The following is an 11184-nucleotide window of genomic DNA, read 5'->3' as shown; positions in this document are numbered from 1 at the left end:
GCAAATGAGCGAATCCTTCTTGTCAGAGTTGACGGTGATGATGCCCATCGGGCCGGGCATCTTCAACGTGTTGTAAGCGTAATGTGACGCCGCCATAAACTTGGCCAGTGTTGGGCGGCCAAGGATGCCGTTATATGGCAACGAGATCTTGGCGACATAAAAAACGATCTTCTTCATCCTGTAGTTCAGCTCACCACCAAATGTAACTGGTAGCATGATCTTACCCTTCGTTTGGCTTCTTCCAGGATTGATCCCTTGAAAAGTGCCTGTGTCTTCGAGATCTCCATCAGGAATTTGTAACCTCTTGATCACCTTGGGTGTGATCAAGTTCAAACCGGCCCCACTGTCCACTAGCATTTTTGTCACCTTGAGGTTGCGAATTATTGGCGAGACAAACAATGGCAAACACACGAACGCTGTTGTGCGATCAAGGTGATCCTCGTCGTAAAAAATGATAGGCGTGTTGGACCATTTCAATGGCTTCTGGGCATTGACCGATTGCTCTATCACATTGATCTCGCGCGCCCATTGTTTAAGTTGGCAGTGAGAAGAATGCAACAAGGCGCCACCATCGATGCACATGGCTTCTGTAGCTATCTGAAACTCATGCTCGCTGGACTCGTCGTCCTCTCCATGGTCATTATCCCCCTCTTTCTTGTCGCGGCCTCGAGCAGGCCTCTCTTGTTGCTTGTCCTTGCCACGGTATCCTCCTCAGGCACCACACATCTTGCCAGACCCATCAGCACCATCTTGGCCCTTCTCCTTATCTCGCCTTTCATACTCAGCTTTTTTCCTCTCACCAAGCTGTTCAACTTGTCGGCAATTCTGGAGGTCATGGCCCTTGGTGCGATGGATCTTGCAGTACTGCTTGTCTGAGCCCTCTGGCTTGTCAGCAGCCGCAAAGCCCTGGCAGGTGGCGCACCTGGCAATCTCCTTGCCGGGCTCGTCAACCTTAGCCTTCTTGGTGGTGCCGAGGTTGCTAGATTCCTCGATGACAAGCACGGTTTTGCAATTATGCTTCCTGTTATGCCGTCGGCCCTTCTTTGTCGGGGAGACGGTGTCTTCTTCTCCAGCATCAGTTCCCGCTCCGGCATCTTCACCGGGGTACTTCCTTCCTTCTACATCCCGAGTGCATCTATCGGCCAAAACATAAAGCTCGGCAATATCCCTAACCTTGTTCATCGCCAGCTCCTCACGCATCTTGCGGTTGCGCACATTCTGAGGAAACGTGATGCGGAGCATCCTTCCATCATCCCCATGGACTCTACTTTGACCACACTTGCTCCAAGAGGACCCATGACAAGAGCCCGAGCACGTGCCATCCAATCCGAGGTTAACTCTCTCCTTGTTGAATTTCCCTTTGACCCATTTGAGACATGGCTACTACCTCAAACGGAGACACTATGTGTGCTTAGGTACCATGAAAGCAGCCAAGGAGAAGGAGTGGTGCAAGATGGACATCAAGATCAAGGAGGCATTCCACCCAGCCTGGGAGGACCGGTACAACCGCCCCACCACCGCCCGGGCGGAACAACCGGCCAGCCACCGCCCAACAACTGGCTGCTATTCTGTGAGCAAGCGGTGCAAGGCCGGTACAGCATCGGTTCTACCGGTTTCTACCTGAAGACCGGAACAACCGCCCTGACCCCCGGTAAAACCGCTGGCTCCTTCGCCGCCCACCTCCAGAAGCTAGTGCCTGACCTCCCAGCGGTAGTACCGCCTACCTCGACCGGAACCACCGCCCCTCATGAGCTCTCAGCGGTACTACCGGCCCCCTGACCGGTACTACCGGCCTGCCTGCGCGCAATGCACTTACCTCTTCGTGGCTTATCACTATATATACTCGTCTCCTAGCTTCGTATTAGGGTTAGCACTGGATTAGCTCATATTTGTGAGAGAGCCTTTGCTCATCCACTTGGATACTTCTCCTCGGAGTTCAGGACCTCTTCGGAGAAGATCCCCCAAGCGGATTCAAGAACCCCATCGTGGGAAGATCCCCCCATGGATTCAAGACCTCCGTTAGGAGATGAACTGTCCTATGTATCCTTACCTTTGTTGATTGTGGATCATATGTTACTCTATGTTGTCGGTGATCTAGCACTCGTGTGATGGATTACTTGTCGGTTGAGTGCTTCTCTTGTTCTCCCCGTGTTTTCCCTCTAGTTCTTCCACGTGTTCTTCGTGATTCCCCGTAGGATCCCTCCAAACGTGAAAGATCGACCACTTAGGGTTCTGCCCTACATCATCTTGGTATCATGAGCCACGTTGATCACGTTTTTGGAGCCCCTACCCCGTGTTTTCTAGCTTGATTGTGTTGTTTTCGTCCTAAATTCGAAAATACCCACCAAAAATAGCCCCAAATTTTTTTGTGATTTGTTGGTTTGATGATGTTTTGTTGATTTTGATACGTGGATTTGCTTGGTTTCAAGTGGATCTAGCTTTCCCCCAAGTTTCCCCTCTTCTCACCCACGAAATCCATCCAATTTTGGCCCCGAAATCATCCATTTCCGCCACAAAATCGCATCCAGTTTTGTGCTGTGTCGAATCCCGACACGAGCGGTACCACCGCTGAGTACCACAGGCGGTACAACCGGCCATCCGAGCGGTACTACCGCCCAGGCCAATTTCAGCACTGAGTCTCACCATTTCCATCCACCTCGACATTTCGCTTCCACCGTTGTTGTTTTGGTCCTTGAGAATTTGAGTTGTGGTTCCCGTGTCCTATTGTGTTTCGACTGTATAGGTACGGTTCGACGTCAACATCACCACCGCTCATCTTCGCCAAGGACTCATCATCGTCAAGGACGGTAACCTCGATGACATCTTTGTCATCTCTTGCAATTGCATTGATAACCACATAGCCTTACTTTTGCGTTGCTTACCCATCGAGACTAGCCTTTGAGTATTGCCGGCAACATGACTTGTGCACATTAGTGATCATACAACATAGCATACATATCATACCATAGTGGTGCATATCTTGAGATCAACTTGTGTGTCACAAAGTTGTCATAGCATACGCAATTGCTATCTTGGTTCATGAAGTTTTGCATGAGAAAAGAGCTCCAAAGTGAAGAGCCACCCAAGCTTTTAAGCAAAAGAGAAAGATAAGCAAGGAGCTTATAAGCGAGAACCATAGCATCATACAACATTAAGATTGTCATATCCAATCATCTTGGATCATAGCACCGAAATACCATACATATAGCATACTTGGGATAGAGATCGTAGAATTTTTGTCTAGTAGGTTGTGCACAAGTTTGCGTATCCGCCTATTGTGCAATCGTGCTAGCGTCTCTCTAGTATTGTGCAACAAGAGCATTTCGTGGTTTCCACATTTTGGCTCACTTTTGGTTTGCACAATCCCACTTATCTATTTGCGTGTGTGTTTCTGTGTACCATTACTTACTTGGTCTACTTGTTACATTTGCGAATTTGCGAATCTTTTTCAACATCTTTGAATCAAACTAACGATTGCAATAAATTTTGTGCCACCATCCTAACCAAGCTCCACCATAAGCTTTTACTTGTGTAGGTGTGAGAACCGACAAGAATTGGTACCAACAATGCTATTTCATTGTCCGCATTTGAGTGAACTTGATTCATCTTCAACATCGGTCAAGGTACATTGGGTACACGTTATTTTCCTTCTTCCACTTACATTTTACTTCGTATGATGGATAGGCCAAGTTCTTCTACAAATCCAACTCTCATCGAGAACGGCGACGACATGTCATCATTTGTCACAAAGAGCCACCTCTTTGGTGCTCAAAGGGCGTTACACCAAGAGCAACAAGCTATGAGCGACCGCATCGACAACCTCGCCACCGACTTGCGACTCTCCGAGCAACGTACAAGAGACTACTTCGACGACAAGTTCGACTCTCACAAGCAAGAAAATGATGCAAGAATGGACGAGATCCGCGCCTTGATGAGGAACCGGCATCATTCCACTTCTTCCTCCTCAAGACGGAGCCGCTCGAGTCGACACTCCGATGACACCTTCTCCGGCCCAAGTACAACGTCATTGACCATTCTTCGACGAGCCGCGCGTCAAGACCATCATGCATCTCGCACCCCACTACAAGACAAGCATTCACAAGAGCAAGTCGATGAGCAAGTCCCTCATCCTCAATCAAACCAAGTGGTTTTTGCTCAAGCTCAAGAACGACAACGACTACGGCGACAAGAAGAAGAACGAGCGCGTCTACACCAAGAAGAACAAAACACCGAGGCTCAATGTCTTCAACAAAAACAACGTGAAGTGCAAGCTCTTGAGGCGCAACGTGCCCTTCAAGAATCAAGTCGAGCCATCGCTAACCGCAACCGCGAACGGCGCAATCAAGAGGAAGCTCTTCGAGAAGAAATCCAAGAGAGGAACTACCTACCACAAGTGCAACGTGAAGCGCCACAAATTCCTCCACAACCTCATCAAGCTCCACTTCAACCTCAAGTTCAACAAGAGCAAGTTGTTCATAGACTTCCTCCGCGCCAAGAGCAACATGAGGATGACTATCCCCCACGTCAAGGATGTCATCATCACCATCGCCAACAACACAATGAAGAGCAACGCTATGGCAAGCTCAAGTTCACAATGCCCAAGTTCAAAGGAAGCAATGATCCAGAAGAGTACCTCTCATGTGCATTGAAGGTCGACAAAATCTTTCGTTTGCACAACTATGAGGAAGAGAAGAAGATAGCTATGGAATCACTTGAGTTCCAAGACTATGTGCTCATATGGTGGGAACAAGTACTTGAATGGCGTGAAGGAAGAGGTGAAGCACCAATCACCACTTGGACTCAAATGAAGGATGTCATGCGGGCACGCTTTGTACCAACCTACTACAACCGCGATCTCTTCAAGAAGCTACAACTCCTCAAGCAAGGAACAAAGAGTGTTGAAGAATACTACAAGGAAATGGAGATTGCCATGATTCGAGCCAATGTCAAGGAAGATGATGAGCAAACAATGGCACGTTTCTTGAATGGACTCAATCATCCCATCAAGAAGATCGCCGACTTCCAACCATATTCCAACCTCATTGAGCTCGTGCATCAAGCAACCAAGGCGGAACGTCAAGTGCAAGATGACTTCAAGTACGCCAAGTACTCATCCAAGACCTACGGCTTCTCCAACATCCATGCTTCAATGACTCCTCCAACACCTACGTCAAACAAATCTTCTCCAAGCAACGACGACAAGTCAAGTTACAAGAAAACTTCGACAAGTTCAAGTCGTCTTCCTCCTACTACAAGCAACTTCAAGCCGCGTGCTTCATCATCTACTCCGACCGATGAGACCGTCAAAACAAGCACCTTCAAGTGTTTCACTTGCGGCGGCCGAGGCCACAAGTCCTATGAATGAACGAATAAGCGCACCATGATCCTCAACGACGACGGCACATATGACTCAATGAGTGAAGAGGAGATGGAAGCCCTTGAGCAAGAAGCCATGCACCGGCGCGTGAATGAAGATGAAGATGATCAAGTCTTTTGTGATGAGGATTCGAGCCCCGCTCTCGTTGTCTCCAAAGTCTTGACACTTCAACATCAACAAGAAGAAGACCAAAGATGCCACATCTTCCACACAAAGGCCAGCATCAATGGAAGGTCCGTCAAGGTCATCATCGATGGAGGTAGTTGCCACAACTTGGCAAGTGAAGAACTATGTTCAAAACTTCAATTGGTCAAGAAGAAGCACCCGCACCCCTACAAGGTTCAATGGCTAAGTGACTCCGGCACTATACGAGTCGAGCATACGGTACAAGTCTCTTTCAAAATAGGTGCTTATGAAGACACTTTGGAGTGTGACGTGGTCCCAATGACCATTTGCCACCTCCTTCTTGGTCGACCATGGCAATTCGACCGTGGTGTCATCCACAATGGGCGCACCAATCACTATAGCTTCAAGATGAAAGGGAAGGAGTATGTGCTACGACCTATGTCTCCTAGTCAAGTGATAGCCGACAAGCAAGCCACCCACCATGGAGAGAAGAGCGAGAAAGTGACCCACCCAAAAGTGAGTGAGAGCCACAAGCCAAACTTGAGCGCCTCTTCGCCTAGAGAGAAAAACCTCATCCTATTTGCCACCAAAAGTGAGATGAGAGAAGTGTGTGAGAACCCATCGAGTGTGATGCACTTTGTCCTTGTGTGCAAGGATGGAGAACCAAAATCTAACACTTCTCATGAGCTACCTTTAGTGTTTCAATCTCTTTTGCAGGAATTCCAAGATGTTTTCCCTGATGAGCTACCTCCGGGTCTACCTCCACTTCGAGGCATTGAGCATCGAATCGACCTCATCCCCGGAGCGCCACTTACAAACAAAGCTCCATACCGTGTCAACCCCGAAGAGACAAGGGAAATCCAACGGCAAGTACAACAACTCATCGACAACGGTCATGTACGTGAAAGCTTAAGCCCTTGTGTCGTTCCCATTATACTTGTGCCTAAGCCCGATGGAAGTTTCTGCTTGTGTTCCGATTGTAGACCTATAAATGCTATTACCGTTCGCTATAGGCATCCCATTCCTCGCTTAGATGATATGCTTGATGAACTTAGCGGAGCCAACTTTTTCTCAAAAATTGATCTTAAAAGTCGCTATTATCAAATCCGCATTCAAGAAGGTGATGAATGGAAAACCGCTTTCAAAACCAAATTTGTCTTATATGAGTGGTTAGTGATGCCTATGGGTTTGTCGGAAGCACCCGGAACATTCGTGCGTCTTATGCATCATGTGCTTAGACCTTACATTAGAGTCTTCGTTGTGGTTTACTTTGATGATATCCTTGTGTTTAGCAACACCATGAAAGAGCATATTAATCATGTTAAATCTGTGTTGCAAACTCTTCGCAAGGAACGCCTTTATGCAAACTTGAAAAAATGCACTTTTGGCGTTGACAAAGTGGTCTTCCTGGGTTTTGTTGTCTCTTCCAAGGGTGTCCATGTTGATGAAACTAAAATTGAAGCAATTAAAACTTGGCCCCAACCCACCAATTTGCAACAAGTGAGAAGTTTTCTTGGTCTCGCAGGATTTTATCGTCGCTTTGTGAAAAACTTTAGCACAATTGCCGCTCCTTTACATGCTTTGAGTAAGAAGAATGCTCCTTTTGTTTGGGGATCTTTGCAATCCACCGCTTTTGATGAACTCAAGTCTTTGCTTACTCATGCTCCGATTCTTGCTTTGCCCAATTTTGACAAAACTTTTGAGGTTCATTGTGATGCAAGTGGTACCGGAATTGGCGGAGTTTTGATGCAAGAAAAACGAGCCATTGCTTATTTTAGTGAAAAACTCTCCGGTGCTCAACTTAATTATCCCACCTATGACAAAGAATTGTATGCTTTAGTGCGTGTGCTACATGTTTGGGAACATTATCTTAGACCTCATGAGTTTGTCATCCATACCGATCATGAAACGCTTAAGTACCTAAATGGTCAAACTAAATTGAACAAGCGTCATGCCAAATGGAGTGAATTCATTGAATCTTTTCCTTATGTGATCAAGTACATTAAGGGTAAACAAAATGTTGTTGCGGATGCACTTTCACGCATATGCATGCTTGTCACTCAACTTGAGTTGAATGTTATTGGTTTTGAGCATATAAAAGACTTGTATGAGCATGATCCTTCTTTTGCTAATCCTTACACTAAGTGTTTGACACACACGTCTTGGGAACGATACTACCTAAAGGATGATTATATTATGAGAGCTAACAAACTTTGCATTCCCAAGTCTTCTCTTCGTTTGCTCCTTTTGCAAGAGGCTCATGGAGGCGGACTCATGGGACACTTTGGACAAGACAGGACTTTCGCCACGCTCTCCAAGAATTACTTTTGGCCCAAGATGTTTCGTGATGTCTCACGCTTCACCAACCGTTGCTCTACATGTCGCAAAGCTAAGTCAAAAGCTCAATCCCATGGTCTTTACATGCCACTTCCTATTCCTTATCAACATTGGGAAGACATTAGCATGGATTTTATACTTGGTTTGCCTAGAACTCAAAATGGCAAGGATTCCGTCTTTGTTGTTGTGGACAGATTTTCTAAGATGGCACATTTCATTCCTTGCAACAAGATAGACGATGCTTCACATATTGCTAATCTCTTTTGTAGGGAAATCTTGCGACTTCATGGATTGCCAAAGACGATCGTCTCCGACCGTGACGTCAAGTTCTTGAGTTACTTTTGGAAGACGCTATGCGCCAAGCTCGGAATCAAGCTCTTGTTCTCATCCGCATACCATCCTCAAACCGACGGCCAAACGGAGGTGACGAACCGGACACTATCCACTCTACTTCGCGTGTTGATCAAGAAGAACATCAAGGAGTGGGAGGCGTGTCTACCCATCGCCGAGTACGCCTACAACCGTGCAAGACATTCGACTACCGGCAAGTCCCCTTTCGAGGTCGTCTACGGCTTCAACCCGTTGTTACCATTGGACATTCGACCTCTTCCTCTACAAGAGCGCACCAACATGGATGCGAGTGCACGGGCAAGCTACATCAAGAAGATGCATGAGGATACAAGACACACCATCGAGCGCCAAGTACAACGACTAGCGACCAAGCTCAACATCAACAAGCAACCCATGGTATTCAACGTTGGTGATCTCGTGTGGCTACACCTCCGCAAGGACCGCTTCCCCAACGAACGCAAGTCTAAGCTTCTCCCTCGAGCCGATGGACCCTTCAAGGTTCTAGCACGCTACAACGACAACGCCTACAAGATTGAACTCCCACGAGACAAGTACACCGTGAGCGACATCTTCAACATCAAAGACCTCTCGCCTTTCCATGGTGATACAGATTTTGATCCGAGGTCGGATCTTTCCCAAGGGAGGGGAGATGATGCGGAGCATCCTTCCATCATCCCCATGGACTCTACTTCGACCACACTTGCTCCAAGAGGACCCATGACAAGAGCCCGAGCACGTGCCATCCAATCCGAGGTTAACTCTCTCCTTGTTGAATTTCCCTTTGACCCATTTGAGACATGGCTACTACCTCAAACGGAGACACTATGTGTGCTCAGGTACCATGAAAGCAGCCAAGGAGAAGGAGTGGTGCAAAATGGACAGCAAGATCAAGGAGGCATTCCACCCAGCCTGGGAGGACCGGTACAACCGCCCCACCACCGCCCGGGCGGAACAACCGGCCAGCCACCGCCCAACAACCGGCCGCTATTCTGTGAGCAAGCGGTGCAAGGCCGGTACAGCACCGGTTCTACCGGTTTCTACCCGAAGACCGGAACAACCGCCCCGACCCCCGGTACAACCGCTAGCTCCTTCGCCGCCCACCTCCAGAAGCTAGTGTCCGACCTCCCAGCGGTAGTACCGCCTACCTCGACCGGAACCACCGCCCCTCATGAGCTCTCAGCGGTACTACCGGCCCCCTGACCAGTACTACCGGCCTGCCTGCGCGCAGTGCACTTACCTCTTCGTGGCTTATCACTATATATACTCGTCTCCTAGCTTCGTATTAGGGTTAGCACTGGATTAGCTCATATTTGTGAGAGAGCCTTTGCTCATCCACCTGGATACTTCTCCTCGGAGTTCAGGACCTCTTCGGAGAAGATCCCCCAAGCGGATTCAAGACCCCCATCGTGGGAAGATCCCCCCATGGATTCAAGACCTCCGATAGGAGATGAACTATCCTATGTATCCTTACCTTTGTTGATTGTGGATCATATGTTACTCTATGTTGTCGGTGATCTAGCACTCGTGTGATTGATTACTTTTCGTTTGAGTGTTTCTCTTGTTCTCCCCGTGTTTTCCCTCTAGTTCTTCCGCGTGTTCTTCGTGATTCCCCGTAGGATCCTCCAAACGTGAAAGATCGACCACTTAGGGTTCTGCCCTACATCAAAACGCCACTGATAACAGCGGCATGATGAACATATGGGATGTTGTACTGCACATGGTTGAATCTCTATATGTATTTGCGCATGGATTCGCCATCCATCTTGGGGATGAGGTTTAAATCGCTTGCCTGGCCAAGAGTTTGGTTGCCTCCGGTAATGGCGCCACTAAACTCGTCGCATTGATCCGACCAAGAGGATATGGAATCTACTGGCACGTGCATCAGCCACGACCTAACGTTCGGCTTGAGTACCAACGGGAAGTAGTTGGCGAGCACCTTGCCGTCTCGAGCCCCGGCAGCTTGCATGGCAATGGTGTAAACACTCGGGAGCTCTGACGGATGAGTCTTGATGTCGTATTTCTCCAGGACCTCTGGTTTGGACGTGCGGGAAGTGGGCCCCTGGAACTGCCACAGCCCACGGGTAAAAGCTAGTAGACCCACCTCGTAAGGTAGGTCACTAGAGTCCCCCGGCGCAGGCCTGTCTATGGTGGGCGCTGCGCGCCTGTCAGATTGATGGCACGCTTCCCACCGCTGCTCGATTGTAGTCCGAGCATCTTCTTCGACCCGTTCTGAAGAACTTCACGTTGATCGCGGCAAGCTCGTGGGTTGGACGACACTGTGGATCCGTTGTCATGGGCATCGACCTGCCAAACTGGCAACTGCTGCTGTCATGGTGGAGGAGAGTGCACCGTGGTCGCACCACCTTCGTTCCTCCCACCATGAAGGCTCCGCCTGTTGATGCCCATCTCTGTCAACGAAACCGAGGAGGCTCTGAATAGAAGCTCTCCGTTCTTCGAGCTTTTCCACAGCGGGACGAAAATCTAGGAGTAGTTGCACTCGCGCCAACGCCTCCACTGGCGTAGGTGGCAGCGACAGGCGCGAAGAACGCGAGGTGCTCGGACTCCTAACTGTGTTAGAAGGAGCCCCGTCACGGTCTTGCAACCCCGTGCTGCTTCCACCAGCGTCTTGGTGTGCTTGCTGGCCCCACGCTTCCTGGGAATGATGCCGAGGGCTCTTTCCATCGGGATGCTTGGGGTCACCAACATTGCGGAGCTGCTCGTCGCACACGACCTAGGAAGACCGAGGAGCATGTGCCGATGGGGGTGTCTTGGAGGTCGCCTTTCCACCCTTGGAGGTTGCTTCACCGCCCGTGGGCAACACAACTCCGTCCTTGGATCCAACGGGGCGCGAGCCGTCATGGCGGATGCCCACGGGCGGCTCGCCTGGCTCCGGTCGCTAGAACGTCGTGGAAGCTCATGATGTCCACCTCCTCCTCCGCCCGCGTCCATCCCGTCTCTCGCCCGTGTTGGTATGGGCGGATCAGCCACACACG

This window comes from Triticum dicoccoides, chromosome 6B, assembly GCF_002162155.2.
Source record: "Triticum dicoccoides isolate Atlit2015 ecotype Zavitan chromosome 6B, WEW_v2.0, whole genome shotgun sequence".
Lineage (NCBI taxonomy): Eukaryota > Viridiplantae > Streptophyta > Magnoliopsida > Poales > Poaceae > Triticum > Triticum dicoccoides.
This window is presented reverse-complemented; position numbering follows the sequence as displayed.